The 10,847-nt window shown below is 37.1% G+C and overlaps 1 long non-coding RNA gene across 1 annotated transcript; it reads left to right on the forward strand.

Moving 5' to 3' along the window:
* The first annotated feature begins 2,428 nt into the window (after positions 1–2,428).
* LOC128505768 (uncharacterized) lies at positions 2,429–3,908 on the forward strand. The gene is made up of 3 exons (XR_008355614.1): positions 2,429–2,514; positions 3,350–3,396; positions 3,580–3,908. It is a non-coding gene; the product is annotated as an uncharacterized LOC128505768 (long non-coding RNA).
* The last annotated feature ends 6,939 nt before the right edge of the window (positions 3,909–10,847 follow it).

A 10,847-nucleotide genomic window follows, 5' to 3' on the forward strand; every position in this document is an offset into this window, starting at 1 on the left:
TTAGAGATTCTGGGCCCCAGTGTACATGACAGGAATGATTATTCATCAAGACGACATTATTACAACAAAGTAAACATTATTACCCATAATCCTCCTTGTCTTTTTTTTATTTAAGAACTGCTTCTTTTTCACACCTTCTCTGTGCCTTGAGATATTCCAGCTTTCATAAAGAATATTGTTGTTTCTTTCGGAGAGGTAAAAATCTGTGAGAAGTAGAAAATGATTCCATCGCCGGTATCTGAAGAGCCTCACACTGTTTTTAACCTCGTCCTCATGCTTCTTCCTCGCTTGTGTAAAATTCTCCAAAGACTCCACTCTGTTGTTCTCAGACTGTGAGGATTGAACAGAGGTCGAGCGATATTGCTCCACGATTGCACTCTGGCCGAGCAAAATGCATATTTATGAACGAAAAGGAGTCACCCGAGTGCCGGGTCTCTCCTTATAAAAGGAATTTCATAAATACTATTTTTTCATTTTCCATCAGCATCAGAATGAGTTACACAACTTAACTTCGTGCGTAACAATGAACTCATTTCAATCATAAGCAGATGTTCATTTAACACTTATGGAAGGAGTCTCCAGTGTTAGAACTTTATAACAGTCAGAGGGAAGCTGTTATGTTACATTTCTGACATCTTCAGGAGAGACGAGTTTACACTTCTTTGTGGTCTTTTGTTTACATAACAAGTTATATTTAACTTAAAAGAACTGCAAGAGAGAAAAGAAATGCAGGATAAAAGTTTATGGCTGTTATGAGTCTTGTTTCTACAACATGAAGTGTTACTGTAAATCTACATGTAAGTCAAAAATTATCCACACACTGGCTGTAGAATTTATTTAATTAAGAGAAATACATAATTTTACGACAATCTTTTTGCTTTTCAATACACTTTGTCCATCTCTCAACAAGCTTTTCTATTCCCTCGGTAAAAATAATGCTCTGATGCCAGCTTCCTAATTGGGATATCCAAAAAAACAATGATTTCACTGTGCTGTAAGGTACATGTGACAAATAACTGAATCAGTTTGATTTGTCCATACATTTGATATTATACAAGATATTAAAATAGTGTATTCAATATTTATATGTAGCTAAATTTAACTTTTTTGAGCATTAAAGTGTACTATAAAAGCCATTGATCACTTTACTGTGTCTCACCTTGTTCTTAGGTCAAACTGAATCTCATCGATTGTAACCTCTATAAATTCATCTAATTATTCAATGTTACTTTTTTTTACATGTGGAAATAAGCTAGCTAGCTTGTTTATCAGCAACTGTAATCAGGTCTTCTCTAAATCTCAAAATCTTATTTGCTCATTAATGTTTTGCTAGTTTATATTCTCACTTTATTATGAAAAGTTTCTTAAATTAGAATTTTCTCCTTTGAAGGTTTCATGGCTTTTTCTTGACACCACATTATCCACCATCATCCAAACAACCTGCATTTGGATAATCCAATCAAAAACCGTGATTGGTTTTCCTCTTCGCACTGCTTTATATCCTATTTGCCTGTTTCTTTTTTTTCAGGCTCAGTGTGTGTTACCAGAGAAACGAGGCATAGCTGAGCAAACCCAATTAATCACGAACACAGTAGAAAATCCTGATTTGAATCTGACACAGACAATAAGTTTTTTTTTTTATGACGCTCACAAGCTTGACATCAAATCTCTAAAAAGAGCTTTTAATACTTTTTATGAGTGTAAATGTGCAGGCTGATAGGAAAGGCTTTATTTCCTTCATTTGAGTGTTGAGATGGAGTGTGTATGGGATGAGACCCAAATAAGCGCTTTGCTTTGAATATTGTTTACAGTCCACAAGCCTGAGTTTGTGCCTGTCAGGAGTGCCAGAGCTTTGTTTAACAGAACTTGTGTTTCACACCTTTGTTCAGGTTCATTTCCTACATGATTTGATTATTAAATGAGTATTTATTATATTTATATATACTGTAAGTATGGCATCTAATTAAATAACAGATGTATCAGGTGTATTTACAGCTCCTTGTACAAGAACTTTTTATAAATCTTCACTCTAAAAAATGATTCTGTGGCCTTGTAAATTTCACAGTTATAAAAAAGTTATATTACCTTAATAAAATCTCTAAAAGTCACATACATGATTGTTTGAGTTAGACAAATCAAAATAAATGCCTAAAAAAACAATTATTCATTTTGTCTTAAATTTACACTATAATTTAAGTTTACTTCACTAGTAAAAATCAGTATTTGACTAACTGAATTATATTTTTAACATGCACTTGATATTTTTTGATACATTTCAATCAAAATATCTGTTAATGGAGTAATTGTACTGATTAGTTTCAAGAACTACAATTATAAATTATTCCAACTCAATATTCTTTATTTTTAACAACAAAAACTTAATTAATTGAGTAAATTGCCCTGTGCAAGTGCTCATGGGAAGTCTGGTGTAACATCAGAGACAAGAAGGCTGTGAGGATGTGAGAATGGACATGAAGCACCTGGAACATTCTGGAACATTCCTTACAAATCCTGGTGAGTAAACAGCTAACACAAGTTACAGTAATAATGACTCTGTCTGCCTGCACACACAACTTTATAGGGTGTGAGTTACTGTTCTGAATCCTGTCACAGCCGAGCTACAGAGCTAACGATAGCTAGCAACAGGCCAGTCCTGGGGTTCATAGTGATTTAGCTTGTTTGTTCCAACCACCAAACTGCTCAGCTAAATCGCGGTTAACACAGACACTTAAAATCTGGCGTAAAAGGAGAGATTTAACACCGAGCAGCAGCGCGTGCATGTCCGGGTTTCTCTGTGTAACCGGCCGCGGTTGGGCCGCAATATTTGAATTTCTCCCGCCAAATGCGGTGATTTTGTGCAGCCTACCGCCACTGTGGAGAGGATATAAAACTAGCCTGTTCAAATACAGTAATTAACGCATTTGTAACGGACCACCTCACACACTGAACCGCGAGTCTGATCGGTCACTCCGACACTTTAAGGAAGAAACTCAGAACAAATCCGGTTTAAACAGCAGAAATGAGGTGCAGTGACCGGACTCTGGTACTGTTTTATACGTTACTGTATATGAGTATTTTTAACATGATTAAACACTGAGCACGCAGCAGCAGGTGTTATAAAATAAATGTGCTAAGTACTGTACTAGTAACTAAAGCTATGAAATATAAAGATTTAGTAAAAATACAACATTTCTCTCAGAATTAGAATTGGGAGGAAGTAATATGAAATTAAAATATTGAAGTGAAACATTATGTATGTTCTGATATGTAAGTAAAAGAACCTAAAACTGATTTTGTGTGTGTGTGTTTGTGTGAAACATGTTATATATTTTCTATATCTCTTTCACAGCACCAACACCACTAATGAAGAGAAGTTGAATAGAGATAAAACAGGAGGTAAATGTCAACTTTTTTAAATGTTACAGAAGTATTAAATGTGTAACCATTGAATCAAAGATAGAAATAGACTATTAGTCCAAAAAGTATGTATTTGAATGGAAGTACTATTTTACCAGTCTGGTAGACTTTACAGTAACAGTCACACTTGTACTTACTTGTATACTATTGTTCCTTTTTCAGGTGCCAGCATTATGGGATGGCGGTGTAAGCTCTGCACATTTGTCGTATCATCAAAAGGAATTTCGATCATTACCGAGTGAAGCATGGTACTGTTGGTCATGGATATTTAGTGTCCTGTGTTCATTTAGACTGTCATTGCTTCTTTAAGACCTGAGAAGGTCTGCACACACATTTGTATGGATCCCACAGTTTGCAGGAAACTGAAGTGTGAAGGTGTGCAATCTTTCAGATGTAAAATGTGACTCATTAGATTCTAATACAAAAGTCTACTTTCCATGTGTTAACTGTATAATACTTGTGGCAGGAGTATTGTTTCTAAAACTGTTTACTAATAACATAAATTCAGTTCTTTGTTTATGATCTTGTTACATGTAATTTGCAAAGTAAACCAGGTTGAGTTTAGACTTCATGTCTTGTCAAATTTGGCAAATAAATGTTTAATTAAAATGAAAATGTGTGTATTGTTTCTTTCATTTAGTTAAAATATTTAGTAAATGTAGCACATTTGTTTATTAAATAATAGTATAATTTTCAGTATCTTCTACCTTCCATTTCAATTATATCTACTCAATTATTTTACCCATTTTCACTTTTCATTAACTTCTAATTTTCATTACATTTACTCAATTTTGTACATCATTGTACTAAATATAGTTATTCAGGTCTACTTAATTTTTTAACTGACTTGTACTCAATTCATGAAGTATATTTTACATGATTTTTATATTTTTTTACATTTACTCAATATTTTTAAGTGTAAAAATGTTTCACCAAAAAAATTGAGTACAGCACAGTTTTATTTTTTAGAGTGTTGCAAAAACATCTTAACTGGATTCCACACTTTTTTTTATCCCATTGATGAAAAGAATTAGTGTAGTTGCCATTCAGGATAGGTGTACTGGAGTATGAAGTTATGGGATGAGTTACGCGTATGCCAGATTAAAGAGATGCGTCTTGAGTCTACTTTTAAACTGGGAAACCGTGTCTGCTCCCCGAACACTGTCATGAAGGCTATTCCAAAGCTTTGGAGCTAAATATGAAAAAGCCCTACCCCCTTTTGTAGATTTTAATTCTGGAAACTACCAGAAGTTCGGAGTTTTGTGATCTTAAGGGACGTGGTGGATTATAGCGTATCAAAAGACTGGTTAGGTATGTGGGAGCTAAACCATTTAAAGCCTTGTATGTAAGTAATACTATTTTGTAATTAATTCTAAATTGAACAGGTAGCCAATGCAGGGATGATAATATTGGGGTTATATGATCATATTTTCTGGATCTAGTGAGAACCCTGGCGACTGCATTTTGGACTAACTGAAGCTTGTTTATTGAGGATGCAGGACAACCACCTAGTAATGCATTACAATAGTCCAGTCTGGAGGTCATGAATGCATAAACTAGCTTTTCTGCATCAGATACGGATAAGATGCTCCTAAGTTTGGCAATATTTCTAAGGTGGAAAAAGGCTGTTTTTGTGTTATTGAAATATAATTTTCAAAGGACAAGTTACTGTCTAATATTATGCATGCTGTCAATTAACTTTTAAACCACGTTCTTACATAACCAATGCTTGGAGTTCATCAGAATTTGTGAGTTTTTATTTGTCCATCTTCCTCTTCAGGATTGACCACAAGTTCCCAATGGGATTGAGGTCTTGGCAGTTTCCTGGCCATGGATTTACAATTTCATTGTTTTGTTCCCCAAGCCACAGTTCAGTCTATTCCCTGCATTATCAGTCTGTCCCTAATGTTTTTTTCCTGAAAAGAAGTGGCTTCCTTGCTGCCCTTTTTAAAATGTATAAAGGTACTGTAGACAGAATGTAGCCCAGAAGTTGATTAACAACATGCCAGAATGAATTGCAGAGGTCTTGAAAAATAGCAAATTGAAAATATTGACTATTTGCATAAACTAAATAAAAGCCTCTGGCAATTATGCTTCAGTATACCATTGTAACATCTAACACTAAAGCAGCAGACTTTGTAAAAATTCATATTAGTGTATTTGTTTTGTCTTTCTCTTAAACCTTTGGCCGCGGTTGTATACTGCAGCAGTAATACTGATAGTGATACTGGAGACTCCTTCCGTAAATGTTAAATTAGATTGTTCTTACATTCTATCACCTCCAGTTGTTGAAGTTCCTGAACTAGCAAAAACATTTGTGCTTGTGAAGCCACTGTTGCCACTGCTGGATCCTTCGGTATCTCTCCATGTATTTCCGCTTGTGTAATTTTCCCCCAGCCCAGACCGATTAGCTAAAAAATATGTCAGGAGAAAATAATAACACCAGGGCAGGAGATGTAGGGGCTAGCAACACCATTCATGCAGCAGCGACTATTGAAATCTGACAGGGAGCCCTGATAGTAGTAGTTACTGAAAAACATTTTCCTAAAGCTTCCTGTCTGGATTTGGTTTGTAAGTTTTGTGTACTAAAAGAGCTCATAAACATAATCCTTTTGTTTATGGTTTGTTAGCTCTTTTCTATGCACGCACAAATCCATTTTTTTTTTCCCATTGTTTTCTGGAGACATCAAAGCTACTTTATTCTTTGCTCTATATCGCGACAATGAATCACGAAGACGCCTTGACGTATTTATCCAGCCTCATTAGCAGACGGTTATTATATGGTGTTTGCTGGCAGAGGTCCAGAGAGTAAATAATCTGATACGGGCTTTAGTGTCTCTGGGAATTGTTTGACGGAGTTTGGAAATTGCGGCCAGATCGACTTTGGTGTGAACAAAGGCTGCTTGTATGATGCGGAAGGCAGATGTACAGAGAGCAGACAGTAAAGCGATGGTGCCATTCACAGAGAAAAAATCTGAATTTTTACTCACTGTAAACATACCAGAATCAGTTAATGTGTGCAAAAAAGCAAAAAAAGTCTCCAAAAATGTAAGAGTTCAAGGTATCTGACTTTGTTTTAATACTGAGAAACAGTGGGGTTTGATGGTATATTGTGATAGAAAAGCAAAAGTTACTGCAAAATTTCTCTAAAAGACATCTTTAATAATGTTCTTGCAGTAGAACAGCTTTGCTTTGGGATAGATAAATGATGGGTCCTATGAAATAAAGATTACAGCAGGTCTCAGAGATGGAAAACGGGCACTTGGGTGATAATCAAGTTGTCGGTAAATCTCCAGTAAACAGTGAATGATACTGCACCTCTAAATCCTTTTAACCATCCCATTACTCACTATCCACTGATTCCCCATTAAACTGAACGTGCTCAGTTGTTTAAGCACTCAGACAGTTTCTTTAAGCACACTGCTGCGCTCTCGGTCCTCTGAACAAGTTTTGTTGTGGTGCAGTTTCATTTGACTGTGTGTAGTTGGCGCTTAGTTGCATGATGGAGAAATTAGTTTTTGAGGTTCCTGTTCCAGTGCCTCAAGGTTCTTCTCTGTGATTCCCATGGCACTCCTTTTAACCTCTTATGCCAGGGGTTATTGGGAGAAAGTCAGTAGTGGCGGCTTACTTGGTTAAATAAATAAATAAATAAATAAATAAATATTTTTTTTTTTTTATTCAGAAAAACTGCAAAAGTAAGACTTTTTAACTTGTTAAAAATATCTTCATGTCTATATAATATCTCAATGTCCACATGAAAAACGCAAAAACGCCATTTTAAGTGCTGTTAGGTGCCTCCCTAATCAACAGGGGGCCAATCAGAAGCCTAGACAAAACGTCATACCAGTTCTGTCATGGCTGATCGGGTCACGTCCAAAACACGTGACCCGATTGGCCATGGTCGATTCTACATTGGCTGTAGAATGGCTGACTTTACAGCCATTGCTGTCTGTAGAGTCTGGGTCTTTGGAGTTCTGTATGTAGCAGCAGTAAGCTTCGTAGAACATTCAGTGCACCTCTGTTCCTCTTATTTGAGGACAGCAGGTTGCAAGGTGATAAAGAGACGCCAATCATCTGGGGACGATTCCACTTTTCACGAAGACGGTCCTGTCCCCAGCTGATGCAGACAGCTGTTCTCTGAGGACTTGTGACGTTTCCTACAGTCTACCTGCGACTCCAATAACAAACCGGACTGCATTTTAACTTAAACACATCTCCTGTTATACTGAACTTCCAGTCTCACACAGTATGATGATCAATCCCTACTATCCGTTTAACCCAAATGAGGATGGGTTCCCTGTTGAGTCTGGTTCCTCTTAAGGTTTCTTCCTATTACTAGCTCAGGCAGTTATTCCTTGTCACTGTTGCCGTCATCCTCGGCTTGCTCATCAGGAACAGTCTTATCATTTTGATTCATACACGTTCACCTTTCATACAACTTAAATAGTTCTTTTGATTGTGCAAAGCTGCTTTGCGACAATGCCAATTGTAAAAAGCGCTATACAAATAAAATGAAATAATATATCTAAGATTCAATTAAATTCAAGAAAAGATCCTTTTCTCAACCTTGGCAAGTTCTGGGATGAGAAGGTCATTTTTGCAACCTGCAGGAAAGTTGCTTTGGAGCCCGCTGAAAGAACCTCAAAGAGCTCACAGCGTTTCTTAGTTTGATGGTGGCTGGAAACTCCAAGGGATGGTGGGCAATAACAGAGTTAGGATCTTATCATCTGTAAGTATCTAATATAAATTTAGTGAGTGGATCAACAAAGAAAATATTTTACTTTTCTCTAAGGCAGAACAAAACCTGATGAGACATTGAATTATTACCCTATGTGATGTAAAAGAGGGACTTTAACTCAAGATCATGCAGCTTTAACAGGAACCAACCTGAACCAACTTTAGATAATTAGTACACTCACAAAAACAGATTAGCTTAGACTCGGGGTGGCACGGTGGTGTAGTGATTAGCATTGTCGCATTGCACCTCCTGGACAGGCTCGATTTTCATCTCTGTGTGCATCAAGTTTGCATGTTCTCCCCGTGCTTGGTGGGTTTCCTCCAGGGACTTTGGTTTCCTCGCAGTCTAAAAACATGCAGATTAGGCTAATTGGTGTTCCCAAATTGCCAGAAGTGTGTGAGGATGTGTGCCCTGCGGTGAAATGGCACCCTGTCCAGGGTGTACCCCGCCTCATGCCCTAAGTCACCTGGGATAGGCTCCAGGCCCCCAGCGACCCTGAATACAGGACAAAGCGGTATAGAGGGTGAGTGAGTGAGCTTATTTGCAAGCTATTTAATGAATAATTAATAAACAGTTAAAGATGGAAGTTGTTTACGTGTTTTGTTATTAGTTAATAGTTCTTAGGACACTTTAATTTACTCCTGTTACACAGATGATTCGGATATGGCTAGACTATGTCATGTAATGAATTTATAGTAGTTTCTGCCCTAGAGCTTTATTAAACTTTAAATTAAATGAAATGTACTAAATGAAAAAATGTACAGTAGCTAACTGGCTATGGTTCTTCTGCTCAGACACCTGACTGAACTCACCAAAAAAAGTATCTCCTAACAGTATGTTAGGACAGAACCAAGTGTCGTCAGATACACTTTCTGGTTTCTCAGTTGAGTGTCCAGAACTAGCCTCAGCTCTCACGTACCTTCATATCAGCAGAGCTACACTGGATGAATTGAAATGGTTGTTGGACAAGCACTTTTTTGATCTTTGGCTTTGTTGCCAGGCAACAGGAGCAAGTCTGCAGAACAGGCTAAACAGAGTCAAGAGGAGGCGGTGTGGTGTGGGGCATCCAAATGACTAGCTTTTAGAATTCGTTTTAGGAATTTTAATCAGTGATTTGTTATGAGATTTCAACTGACAGCTTTATGGTGATCATAGACTCAACACACACACATCATTAAATGTGATCATTAATATCTATGTATAAAACTCTGTGGAGCAATAATAGTGACGGTAGTGAACAGCCTTGGGTTCCTTTAGAGCTGATTCATGTTTTAAAAGAGACAGGCTCATATTGTCACCGGCTATTTTCTTGTTTTAAAGCTTTCAGCATTAACTGATATGAAAACCTGTTTATAAATCTAATATCCCTGCAGCTCCTGGTGTTATATTACAGATCCTTTTGGTGTCAGGGCTCCCAGTGTGTAAGCTGAGGAATGGAACTAGAGAAAAGAACGATAATATGATATGAAAACATTCACAGCAGCACAGGAGGCAAACCCTAAGACAGGCGGTAGTAGGCAGGTGGGATTTAAAGGCCACAGCTTCAGACTGATGTTGGTCAAATGGTGAAAAAACAAAGAGGGAACATGAAATTAATAGATGTTCTAGTGAACACTATGGCAGATAATCCAATAATCCTTTTTGCGTATTATTCATTGCGTAACAGGTTTTTTTTTTTTTTTTTTTTTTTTTTGGGGGGGGGATCAAAGATTCAATAAGAAATTCTGATAAATGAGGATTTATTCCTGTTTTTATTAGGTTTGGATACAAACTGGAGTATAAATATTAAAAAAAATAGTATTAAAAATATTTAAACAAGCCTAAAGACTTGCTACTGTTGGTTTCTTTACTCCTTAGGACACAGTTTAGTGGCTCACATCTACAGAACCACTGCAACCTGAAACATCTTGCATGTCTGATTCACTTTATGCCCTTTCGAGCTCAATTAAAAGTTCAGTTTACCATGGCGTGAGACCTCCTATCTCTCTCTCAGAGCTGTTTGTTCTCTTCAACACTGTGTCAGTCTCTGGAGTTACATGCTTAGCTCAGGTTTGTGATGAACAGCTCTTTTTTCATTTTTTTTTTATCCACAGTGTATTGCAGTAGGGTCTGTAGCTATTGGAAATGTGACAGTGATATAATATGTTGGATGAAGGCTAGCAAAACATCGATGACATCGCAGGTCATGTTTATGATTCTGCTTTTACGGTACAGCTGAGAGAAAGTCGTTCAGGAGTTTCTTTTCGCCCTGTGCTGCTTATTAATCCTTATTAAAAACAAATAAATAAATAAAAACAGATTTGTTAATTCTTTATTTGGAGCTCATGCACTGCTGAAGCTATTGTTGCCAATTAGGTGAGTAATGGTTCAGGGGGACTGGGCGTGATGATTACTGAGCGTGATCAGTGTGAGCCTGCAGTGATGCTTCTTAACATTAGTCTGGAAAGAGATCCAGCTTTGCTTACACTTCCTGCTTTCCTTTAGGTAGAATCCTTAATCCTTTGTCTTTCACAGCATTTTCTCATGATGCCCAAACCTGCCGACCACGAGCTGCTGTAAGGATGCTCCTTTTCGACAATAATCAAAATCTCACGGAGAGGTCTTTTATTCAAAAAGAAGAAGAACGTTAAAGGTCAGATTTCTGAACGCTCAGCAATCTCGCAGATATCCTTTAGTGCATCAGATTACGGAA

The sequence above is a fragment of the Clarias gariepinus genome, chromosome 17 (assembly GCF_024256425.1).
Source record: "Clarias gariepinus isolate MV-2021 ecotype Netherlands chromosome 17, CGAR_prim_01v2, whole genome shotgun sequence".
In the NCBI taxonomy this organism is placed as follows: Eukaryota; Metazoa; Chordata; class Actinopteri; order Siluriformes; family Clariidae; genus Clarias; species Clarias gariepinus.